Source organism: Notothenia coriiceps, unplaced genomic scaffold (assembly GCF_000735185.1).
Source record: "Notothenia coriiceps isolate Sejong01 unplaced genomic scaffold, NC01 NC01_scaffold00038212, whole genome shotgun sequence".
In the NCBI taxonomy this organism is placed as follows: Eukaryota; Metazoa; Chordata; class Actinopteri; order Perciformes; family Nototheniidae; genus Notothenia; species Notothenia coriiceps.
In genome coordinates this window covers 171,501-182,105 of record NW_011370913.1, presented here as the reverse complement: position 1 = coordinate 182,105, position 10,605 = coordinate 171,501, and positions in this window count along the sequence as shown.

Here is a 10,605-nt window from a genome sequence, read left to right as displayed (position 1 = left end):
CCCGTCCCTATGAGCCCACTGTGGTCTGATTGGTCAGCTCGCCGACTTTGTTCTGATGAGTCCACCACCGTTACAGCGGAACATCAGTGATTATGTGTTACAATGGCGTTTGTTAGCAACCAGAACATGACACCAGTAATGACAAACAGATGACCCCAATGCTGAATGCTGCGTGGGGTCTGGGTGCAGTGTTGGCGGGACGTTGCGGGGTTCGCTGCTCCGCCCTTTGAGGCTCGAGGAGCGGACAGTGTGAGCTGGATTACTGGTGTTGTTTCCTGGTTGCTGTGTGGGGTCTGCGAGACAGCGAGACACTGCGGAACTCAGCCTGAGCACACACACACACTCACAGCTATGTGTGGCTAAGAAAAGATAAGGCTGGGTGAGTGTGTGTGTGCTGGTGAAGCTGCGCGGAGTACCTCGGCTGAGAAAAGATAAGGCTGAGTGAGTGAGTGAGTGTGAGTGTGTGTGTGTGTGTGAGGAGCTCGGAGCCGTTACGTCATGACCGGTACGTCACTATGACCAGGAAGAAAAAAATGGAATAAGAAAAATCTCCAACTAGGCGTTCTGGGGCAGCATAGACAGGTATTTTCTGTGTTAGAGTTTTACTTCCTGCAGGGTGTACTTTGAGGGTTTGTGACTCTCCAGACCATTTACATGCAGAAAAAGCTACAGTACATTACACACAAGGGGACGGGTAATAACCGGAAAAGCATGATATGGGACCTTTAAGTTTTTTTCAGTATCAACGTAACCCAGTGGTGGTTGCGTGTTCAACCATTGTAAACGGGCCACTAATGGCTAATTCAGCATACTTTAAATGTGGCAAATTCTTCAGAAATGTAAGAAAACAAAAAAAACACTAGAAAGCATTTCAGCTGTGGCCCATAACCTTCAGCAGTATTGAAGTTTGAAACCCCGCCACATACAGTAATATGTTGTATATATTCATGTAATAATACCGCTTATTATTAAATATTAACCCTCTTGATGTTTTACTTTCTCTACTTTCAGGCCTCGGCAAGACTCTCGTGCCGCGTTTAGAGAGCTTGGTCAAAAACATTGCTATGCTTTACTTCTGGCTCTTTAAAACCCACACAGCAGACCTCTACAACAAAAGCATCCAAGTTTTCCAAGACATCCCGATTACTGCGCCAGCACTTTTCTTCTTCAGTGAAAACGACGCCCTGTGCAACTCGGCTGACTTGGAAACGTTAATGGACCGATGGAAGAGGAGGGGTATGACTGTGGAGAGCAGGAAGTGGAAGGAGTCCAAACATGCAGCCCACTTGCGATGCCACCGAGAAGACTACCTGTCCACGCTGGAGAAATTCTTCAACTTGCTGCCTATTCCCTCCCTCAAAGCAAAAATGTAAACTGCTTTTTATGAATTCAAAGACAAAGCTCTTTGATCCTTTTATCTTACAGCTGTAGCATGATTTACGAGTATAACTTAACAGATCATTTTGACTCCTTGTAAAGCATTCTGTATTGTTTAGTTTAGATTTTATTTAAGGATATATTTAAATTGATATGCACTATTTAACTATTGATTGAGTAGCCTTTTGTCATGAGATGCTTGCTTTGCACAAGAAGTGTTCTTTAACGACCTGTGTTTGCACATTGATATCAGAGACCAGGTTTTTGCACAAAATGTAAGACAATATTTAGAAATAAACTTAAAATGTGCATTGCATTGTTCCTAACCTCTCGTCACCCGTGTTTTATTTCCCGACACCAATGTATATGAAAGGTAAAGGCAGCTTTAGATAGTCAGTGCATGGTGGGATTTTGTTACTTGAGGGATAATAGGTCAGGCAGCAAGCCATTTTCAACAGGCATGATGTAGGACAGCTAATAATAGTAATAATAAATGATATTTATATAGCGCCTTTCAAGGGACCCAAGGTCGCTGTACATGGTGGACAAACAAAACAAACAGACAAACAAAAAATAAAGGAAGCCGGGGGATCAAGAAAGGGCTAGATCCTGAAGGCCAGGGAGCTAAGGCAGCAATGGATTGTCAGCTGGCAGCAGGAAGGTGTATCCATTACTACCTGAACTGGATTTAAAAAGTGAATTTGAAGCAAGCAGGTGATGGAAACATGGCCGACACTGCAACCAGTTCCAGTTGGATAGAAGAAAGGTGAGTGTTCAGATTATTGCAGAATTGTAAACTTTTAACGTAAGGGTTTTGGGTAGGCCTTCTGAAGCACTTAAAGCGCTTTTGTTGTGGTTCACCTTTTCCAAGCATATGATACAGTAGGAAATGGCGACATTTGCTGTTGAAACACTGGTATTGCAAGTGGATTTCTGCATTTAATGTGAGGCCCGGATGAACCTGTGGAGAGATGTGCGTTTCGAGTGTATCGTCAGCACTCATACTAACTGGAGGTGTTATATTAAAGACATAAATGTAGATTATGGTTGCTGCTTGCTATGATGAGCTAGCATGGATGTCTAAAGACAGTGTTAAGTGACGTAGACAACTATATGACGTGGAGCAGCATGCTAGCTAAAAATGTCTGCTGGGTTTTAGCTAGCATGTTGTTGACTAAACCAAGATGACATTAGTTTTAGGTTGGATATTTAACAGACATTCACTCAAAGGGTTACACTTGATAGACCGTGAATAAATAACCGTTTGAAAGCAGTGGTGTAAATTAACTAAGTACATTTACTCACTAAAAAGTAAATAGAATTGTTAGCTAGGCCTACTTGTACTTGACTACTTTGTATGCTACTCCTACCCCACTACAGTTCAGAGGTAAATTGTTAAATTTTACTCCACCCATTTTTTTTTACTACCTTTAGTTACTTTACAGATTTTAATAAATAGGCCATGTGAAATATAATCAACTCTTAAATCAGACTTTAGTTACACCTGGAGTAAATTCACAGGCTACCCTGCAGTATACAAGTTCATTAAAATTAGCTGCACCTTTGCCAGCTTTGATAACACTTTAATGCACAGGTGTCAAACTCCTGCCACACAGTGGGCCAAAATAAAGAAATCGGTACTAGTCGAGGGCCGGTCTGGTTCAATGTTTATTGCAAAACTTATTGAAATTAACTTATTGCACATATTAAACCTGGAACTAACAAAGCTTAAATTATTGCCTATAAAAACAACATTAAACATTAAATAATCAGTTGCATTAATTTCTTCTGGCTCTTTCTGCAGCTTTTCCAGTCATTTCTTGTGATTACATTTTTCCACAGGCTAACAACAGCTTCAAAAAAACAATTTCCCTCAAAGAAAAAACCAAACATGCCCTGTTGTTTCAAGAAAAAAAGTGCAAAAGAAACATCCATTTAAACTCAGTTTGATGCTCTGTGATGCTAGTTCAAGGCTGATACTTGGCATCTCATCTTGGGTGCAAGTTCATCAATGTTTGGGGTCAGGCTCTGAGCGGAGGAAACCCTCAGGATTGAGTGAAGGTGTGCGTGCAATATACCGGCGGGCCAGATCTAATAGTAATTCAAAATTATCCTGCGGGCCGAAATTAAATCCACCACGGGCCTGATTTGGCCCCTGGGCCTTGAGTTTGACACATGTGCTTTAATGCATCAATAATTATAAAACATATCATATACTGTATATTATTCTGAAATGGTCCAATCTGCAGAATGACTACTTTTAATGTTGATACTTTAAGTATATGTAGGACTATGTGCCAATAATTTTGTACTTTCAGTGGGGTAGCATTTTGAATGCAGGACTATTCCTACACTTTAGTACTTCTAATTATACTCACAGTAACCACAATATCTGAGTACTTCCCCCACCTCTGTTTGAAAGACACACAACCTTTTATTGTCATTACTTTCACGCTAACTTGCCAGTATTAGTGTATGTATTTAACTAAAATGTAAAAAGAAAAATAAATTTCAGATTTTTGTATGACAAGCCAGCAGTCTCCTTTCTTGCAGATGCAGATTTGTAGGCTATTCCTACACTATAAGAGAAGGAACACCCCTTGGGATTGTAATGCTTTTTCTATTTTATCTGGATATATTTATTTAATGTTTTTTGATGAAAGCCTCGAAGAATTTATGAGTCAAAATCAATGCAAAATTGTTTTACCACAGGGTACAAGTAGTTCACACTGCTTTTATTATATTTGAATCCACCTTTCATTTAACATTCATATCATCGAATTGTATTTTCATTGAATTATTCATTAATAATTCAATGAAAATATAGTTTGAAAAGTCTTAATTATTTCCAATGGTATTCATGTCATATAACTCCTTAACCATACCATATGTTATAAGTACACTCAATCAAAATGAGACCCAACTCTTTTTGTTTGAATTTAGGTCTTCTTTTATTTTATACAAACATTGTTATCACAAACACATTGCAAAATCATCAAATAGTTTTGCGTATACTTTTCCTCAAAAGTAACTTTAAAGGGGACCTATCATGCTATATTTGAATAATATATTGTAGGGCCATACCTATATAAGGTATATTTATAAGTTTTATTTTTCAAAATACCAAACAGATCATGCATTTTAGCCATGCCTCATTTTGCCTCACTCCAGCTCTNGTGTGTGTGTGTGTGTGTGTGTGTGTGTGTGTGTGTGTGTGTGTGTGTGTGTGTGTGTGTGTGAGGAGCTGTTACGTCACTATGACATAGTGAAGTAACGGTCATAGTGACGTAACAGCTCCTCACACACACACACACACACACACACACACACACACACACACACACACACACACACACACACACACACACACACACACACACACACACACTCACTCACTCAGCCTTATCTTTTCTCATCTTTTCTCAGCCGGGGAGATCCTAAGTGTGTGCTCCCGCGGTGTCTCGCTGTCTCGCAGACCCCACGCAGCAACCAGGAAACGACACCAGTAATCCAGCTCACACTGTCCGCTCCTCGAGCCTCAAAGGGCGGAGCAGCGAGCCCCGCAACGTCCCGCCAACAGGGCACCTAGACCCCACGCAGCATTCTCATCTGTTTTTCATTACTGGTGTCATGTTCTGGTTGCTAACAAACACCATTGTAACACATAAACAATGATGTTCCGCTGTAACGGTGGTGGACTCATCAGAACAGAGTGGGCGAGCTGACCAATCAGAGCACAGAGGGCTCATAGGGAGGGGGGTAAGGAGCTCCAACAAGCCGTTTAGGACAGAGAGTGAATACACATACTATACAGAGATGCTGTATGAGAAACCAATGTGAGTTTGGAGCATCGAACAATATAAATCTATTGTAGTAGACCTCAACAATGGAATTATGATCAGTAGAAACGGCCATGTCGTGGGACCTTTAAGTGAAAGTAGGCTGTCTAGTCTACATTTAAAATGTCTTACAGAAAGCAGAGGGCACTTACTGATTACAATCTTCTCTTAAAAAGTAAAATCAATAAACACAAATGTTGGTGGCAGTCAGTCAGCCTACAAAAAGGATACAATATTACAATTATTCAAAGTTTTATGCAAAGGTTCCAACAATATGTGTCCAAAGGTGTATCCTATTTGAACCTGTCAAACATCAATAGGCTTTGTTTTCTGACCATAGGCCTATCACCAATCTTTATAAAAACATTATCACACAGAATAGCCTAAATGTATGTGATTCTTGGGTAGACCCAAAAACGAATTCAGCCGACCTTTCAGCTCCACTTAATTAAATGCACGGTTGCAAGATAAAAATGTGAGTTAATTGATTTAGAGAAACATTTTAAGTTGCAAAAATTAATTTATAAGTTGTGTTGACGTAATAATGTTGGTAATTACATCAACTTAATATTGTGTGTAATTTGAACTCTGATTTCTGCGTTAATTGACTTAAAACAAAATTCAAGTTGTAGAAAGTAATGCAATTGGCTTGATAACTTCATTGTTCTACATCTTGAGTTAAGGATTTCAAGTCCACTCCCACTTAACATGCCTGGACAAGTTCCGACAGTTAAGACAAATAGAAATACTATACAAAGGACATGTTAAGGTGAGTGTCATCTTTTGTCATTCAAATACAGATAGCCTTGTAGTTGCACTGATAGGCAAATTGCTGTTTGACCAAAATTAGCAGCCTTTGAACTGTGAATAGTTCTGTGAGAGGATACAAAGTAGTAGAGGCTACTGTGAGAGTAAAAATACTTTGGTTACTATTGTGATATCGCTTTTTATTAAAAATGAATCTCGGTGATGCAGATCAAGGACATGCTTCTTGAGGTAGGATCGTTATTTAGAGTTGTCATTGAAATGCAAGTTGTTGGCAGTCACTCATTCAGTATATATTAATTTACGTAATTTCTCTTTTTTTCCTTTTTCAAAAATAGCACAATACAATTGAAGTATGCAGAGAACTATAGCCATCCGCTGCCTTGTCGTGTACCTTGGAGAAAAGGAAGTGGACCTTTTCAAGGAGTTTAGCGACGTAATTCAAAATCTTGAAATAAAATAAAATCCATGCACAGTGTAAAACACAGGACAAAAGCACTGCTCTCTGTCAGTTACATTTTGAAGCATATTGCACTTTTGGCCACACCCCAATCAATAATATCTTAGCAACGTTCAGCATGGATAGGTGTTGGCAGCAATGGCATGGGAAAAGGATTGTGTCAAATGTGAAAAGTGGCTTCTGCTCTGCACTTAACCAGTTCAAATATTGTATGGAACCTTCAGAAAAGATGAGAAGGTACACTAAAACTTGCACAGTTATGATTGACAAAATCAGTCCACATGCATTTAGACACTATGCAAAGTACTCAAAACCACCACTGTGTGTCTTCAGTACCACATTGCCATGATGACATGCAGACTCAATAGGTGAAAACAATACCAGCGTCACTTTAGCAGCTGGTAATAATGGCTCTGAATTAGCTAAGAGTGACAGTTTAAAAAGTATGCAATTACCTAATTCATTATCTCTTATGCGCTAACCTATTATTTAATGTGCTTCAAAAGGACATGAATATCGCCTTCATCAGTGACCGGTCCACCCCAGGATCTGACCATACGATGGCAACCATCGTGGTCGAGGGAAACAAATGAATGAGCAAGCATTCTGCGTTAAATGTGTTCATACTGTTTGAAATAATGACTGTCGGCAGTGTAAACATCTTTGTTACATCTTTTGTAGAATTGATGTGTGTGATCTGCAGATTGGTGGACATTGAGAGTTTGTTTCTGTAGTTTTACAAAAACTTTACAGATTTTACATATTTGGCACTGGTTTTAAATATGCAAAGGCCTCTAACTTCGTTGTGATGGCAGCATGTATTTACTGTGTCCTCATTTCCCATGGTAATATGGCTAATGTGTTTATTTATTATTTGTGGGGCAATTTAAATGTGTTATTTATCTTTTTTTTCAAGATTTAAATGAAGCTCAGCGCAAGTTCTTTCAGGAAGACTGGGTGTATATACATTCACTCCGCAGCTGCATATAATCAGCTCATCACAGGCGTTCTCTTTAACCTATTACATTTCACAGTGTTACATTTAAAACAAAATTCAGAAATGTGAATCTGCGTCACAGATGTATCGCATAATCATCAACATGGCGCAGAGGAGGCTCATGATCGCATTTCCAAGAAAGTATCAGAAACTCGTTGCGTGAAGTAGTGGGTGAAGATCATGTCTGACGTCAATCAGACATGCATCACAGAATGGTAACATCCACCGTAGATTGAAACGTGTGGTACTCACACGAGAGATGATAATAAGGCCAAGATGGTCACATTCCGTGATTTCCATCTGCACATGTTATGATGATTATCGTTCATGCAGGAGTGAAGATGACCGTCGCTGTCCTTTCAAGACGAAGTGAGGGAGAGAGAGACTGATTCTGACACAGAGAGCGACTGGAGAGAAGTGAAGGAGGGGGTGTGGCTTGTGCATGCTGTGTTTGTGGATGGTAGAGCGACAGTGAGGGAACGTGTATGTTTCCCTGGAAGTGAAACGATTGGCAGCAGAAAACAGAGGTCTTTTGATGTATTTTGTTGAAACAGAAGAACAGCTAAGATATAAAATGCAACGCCTCCCAAGAAGAGCTCGTCGTTTTAAGCTAAGTTGGTTATTGAAACTTGAAGCTGTTGCTTCTGCCCTCCTCGACTACGGTCTGGGAGCCGACAGGAAAGTTCAACACCACAGTGGCCAGTCCGCCCCTTTGTAGCATATTATTTAAATGAGGAGATGAGCAGATCGCCACTGGGCTTTCAACTAAAACACAGCCACGCAAAACTGCGGCATTTGTTACAGCTCCTTATGGGTACTGCAATTAGTGAAGTGCTTTCCTCCGTTGGTGAAACGGATCAGCACTGCACCACAGAGAAAGCGGCAGAAAGTCACCTGGAGTTAAACGAGAGCGGGACTGCGTTACGTGCCATGGCTTCTTCTGCAGGTAAACGGGGAGACAGCGCTCTGGCGGACGGTCTCGTCAGGATCCGAAAATACAATTATAAATATTTTTGACACTTTATTTCCACTTATTCCTAGTGTGCCACTGGTTCACGGTGCCGCGTGCCAGCCAGGGGTTTGCCGACCCCTGATCTAGACTCCAGAAAAAACGCGGGCAAAAATCCTTGATTATGACGATTAAACATGCAGGGTTTTTTTATGTGGTTTTATGGCGGGGAAATTGCGGGAAGTTGCGGAAAGTGCGAAATATGCATAAATATGCCGGGAAAAAAAGAACAACAATTTTTTTAAATTATTGGGCTGTCTTATTTATTCTCTCTCACAACACAATCCTGCCACTAAACGTAAAACCCCTTTACTATTCAATTAAACCACATTCAATGTTTATTTATGTAAAAGCAATATGGGCTTTTTAATCTCACACCACACACACCCCCCCCCCACACACACACACCACACAACACCACTTCTCCGCCTCATTCGTTTTCATTTACTGTTTGTTATCTGGACCAGCTTCAATCTTGTAGTCTGCTACTCACTTCGTTTCTTGTAAGCCCTCGAAAGGGTTTTGGAGGTTGAAGCCTCGGTGGACGTTTGAGTTGTTTGGCTTTCTTGTCCGCAGCAGCAGAAAGCATTTTCGAATGTTTTGAATGAATCAAAGTGGGTCGTCCCGTCGATTTTCCTTATGCTCCAACAAACAGTTTGCACGGGTGAGAATATTTCCCCCCACTTTTTGCCCGGTCTTTAGTAGAAATGTTCGTCGGTAAATGAGATGGATTAGATTTTTTCATCTTGGTGTTTCTCTATCGTGTGGCTCCACACGTTCACTCTATACAGTGTTGTTCACATTTTGTGAATGCGCGAGTGATGACGTCACGTCAAGACGAGTTAACTTTTTTTTTTCTCAACTTTGTTGACCTTTTAATTAAATATGCGGCCTTTTAAAAATTCTGCGCCATCTTGCGATTATGCTGGTAAATTCTGCGATTTGCAGGAACGCGTTTTTCTGAGGGTCTTAATAAATCAGCTCATTCACAGGCGTTCTCTTTAACCTATTACATTTCCACCTCAATTCTCCACAGCCAATCAACGAGACTGCAGCCAAACTATAAATGGTTCTCCTCTCTCTTGCAGTCATGGTTGTGTTTAAGGTCTTCATGCACCTTTATTCATTATGCATGTGTCAATAAATGTTCCAAACTTAAATGAATTCTCTCCTGATTGAAACATCATGTGTTGAAATTAAACCAAACTGCAGTTCAAAATAAAAAGTGAATTGCCTAATATTTTTGTTGTGGAATCAATTAATTTCATTCTTTAAAGGGCAAAAACATGAAAAGCTAAGAAAAAAACTATTTGAATACAATATATTTGGAGCAACTTTAAATTTATAAATGGTTGTAACTCTAAAAAAACGTGTGTTCACAATTGATGGTAATTACATACATACAAGTTAAAATTCCTTTTTAAATCATACGGTAAAACAAGGTAGGAACAACTTCATTTTTGGAGTAATCAACTTAAAACTTGTATCCCCTGAATGAGTGGTAATAAGTATCATACAACAAACCTGATCATAGAGGTATAAACTAGTTGGAACAACTAACCGATAATCAACCAAAACGAGTTAGCTACCAAGTTAATTAAGTAAGTGTAATTAAAAATCCTCTAATTGTAGAGGAAAAGCCATCTCCCTAACTCAGAATAACGTGCAGAATCATAGAAGTTGTCTTAACTCAATAAACATCGATGCAAACTGTTGCGTTGATTTCTTTGTTGAGCAAGCATTTGTTTTAGAGTGTGTGTGGGTGTGTGTGATGGGCCATGTATCCCCACACACCCTGTAACAACAAGTGGTTAGCCTACAGGAAGTGCCTCTGGAAGTGTCAACAAATTAACATGACCGAAACACACACACACACACGCACGCACGCACGCCACGCACGCTACGCTACGCACGCACGCACACACACACCACACACATCACACACACCACCAGGCTTCACTGTATCTCGTGGCTCTGTATCATACGCTTAATATTAAAGTATCAGGCGAAGGGCAGGATTTGTGCCGCTAGAGAATGAGAGACACAGAAACGAAAGAAGGAAAGTGTTGATCTGTGTTTCCTGTGTTGTTTTTAACAAAATAATGCAATATTGGCTGGAGGGCAGAAAGAGGCCGAGGTGAGGGGAACAAATATAAAA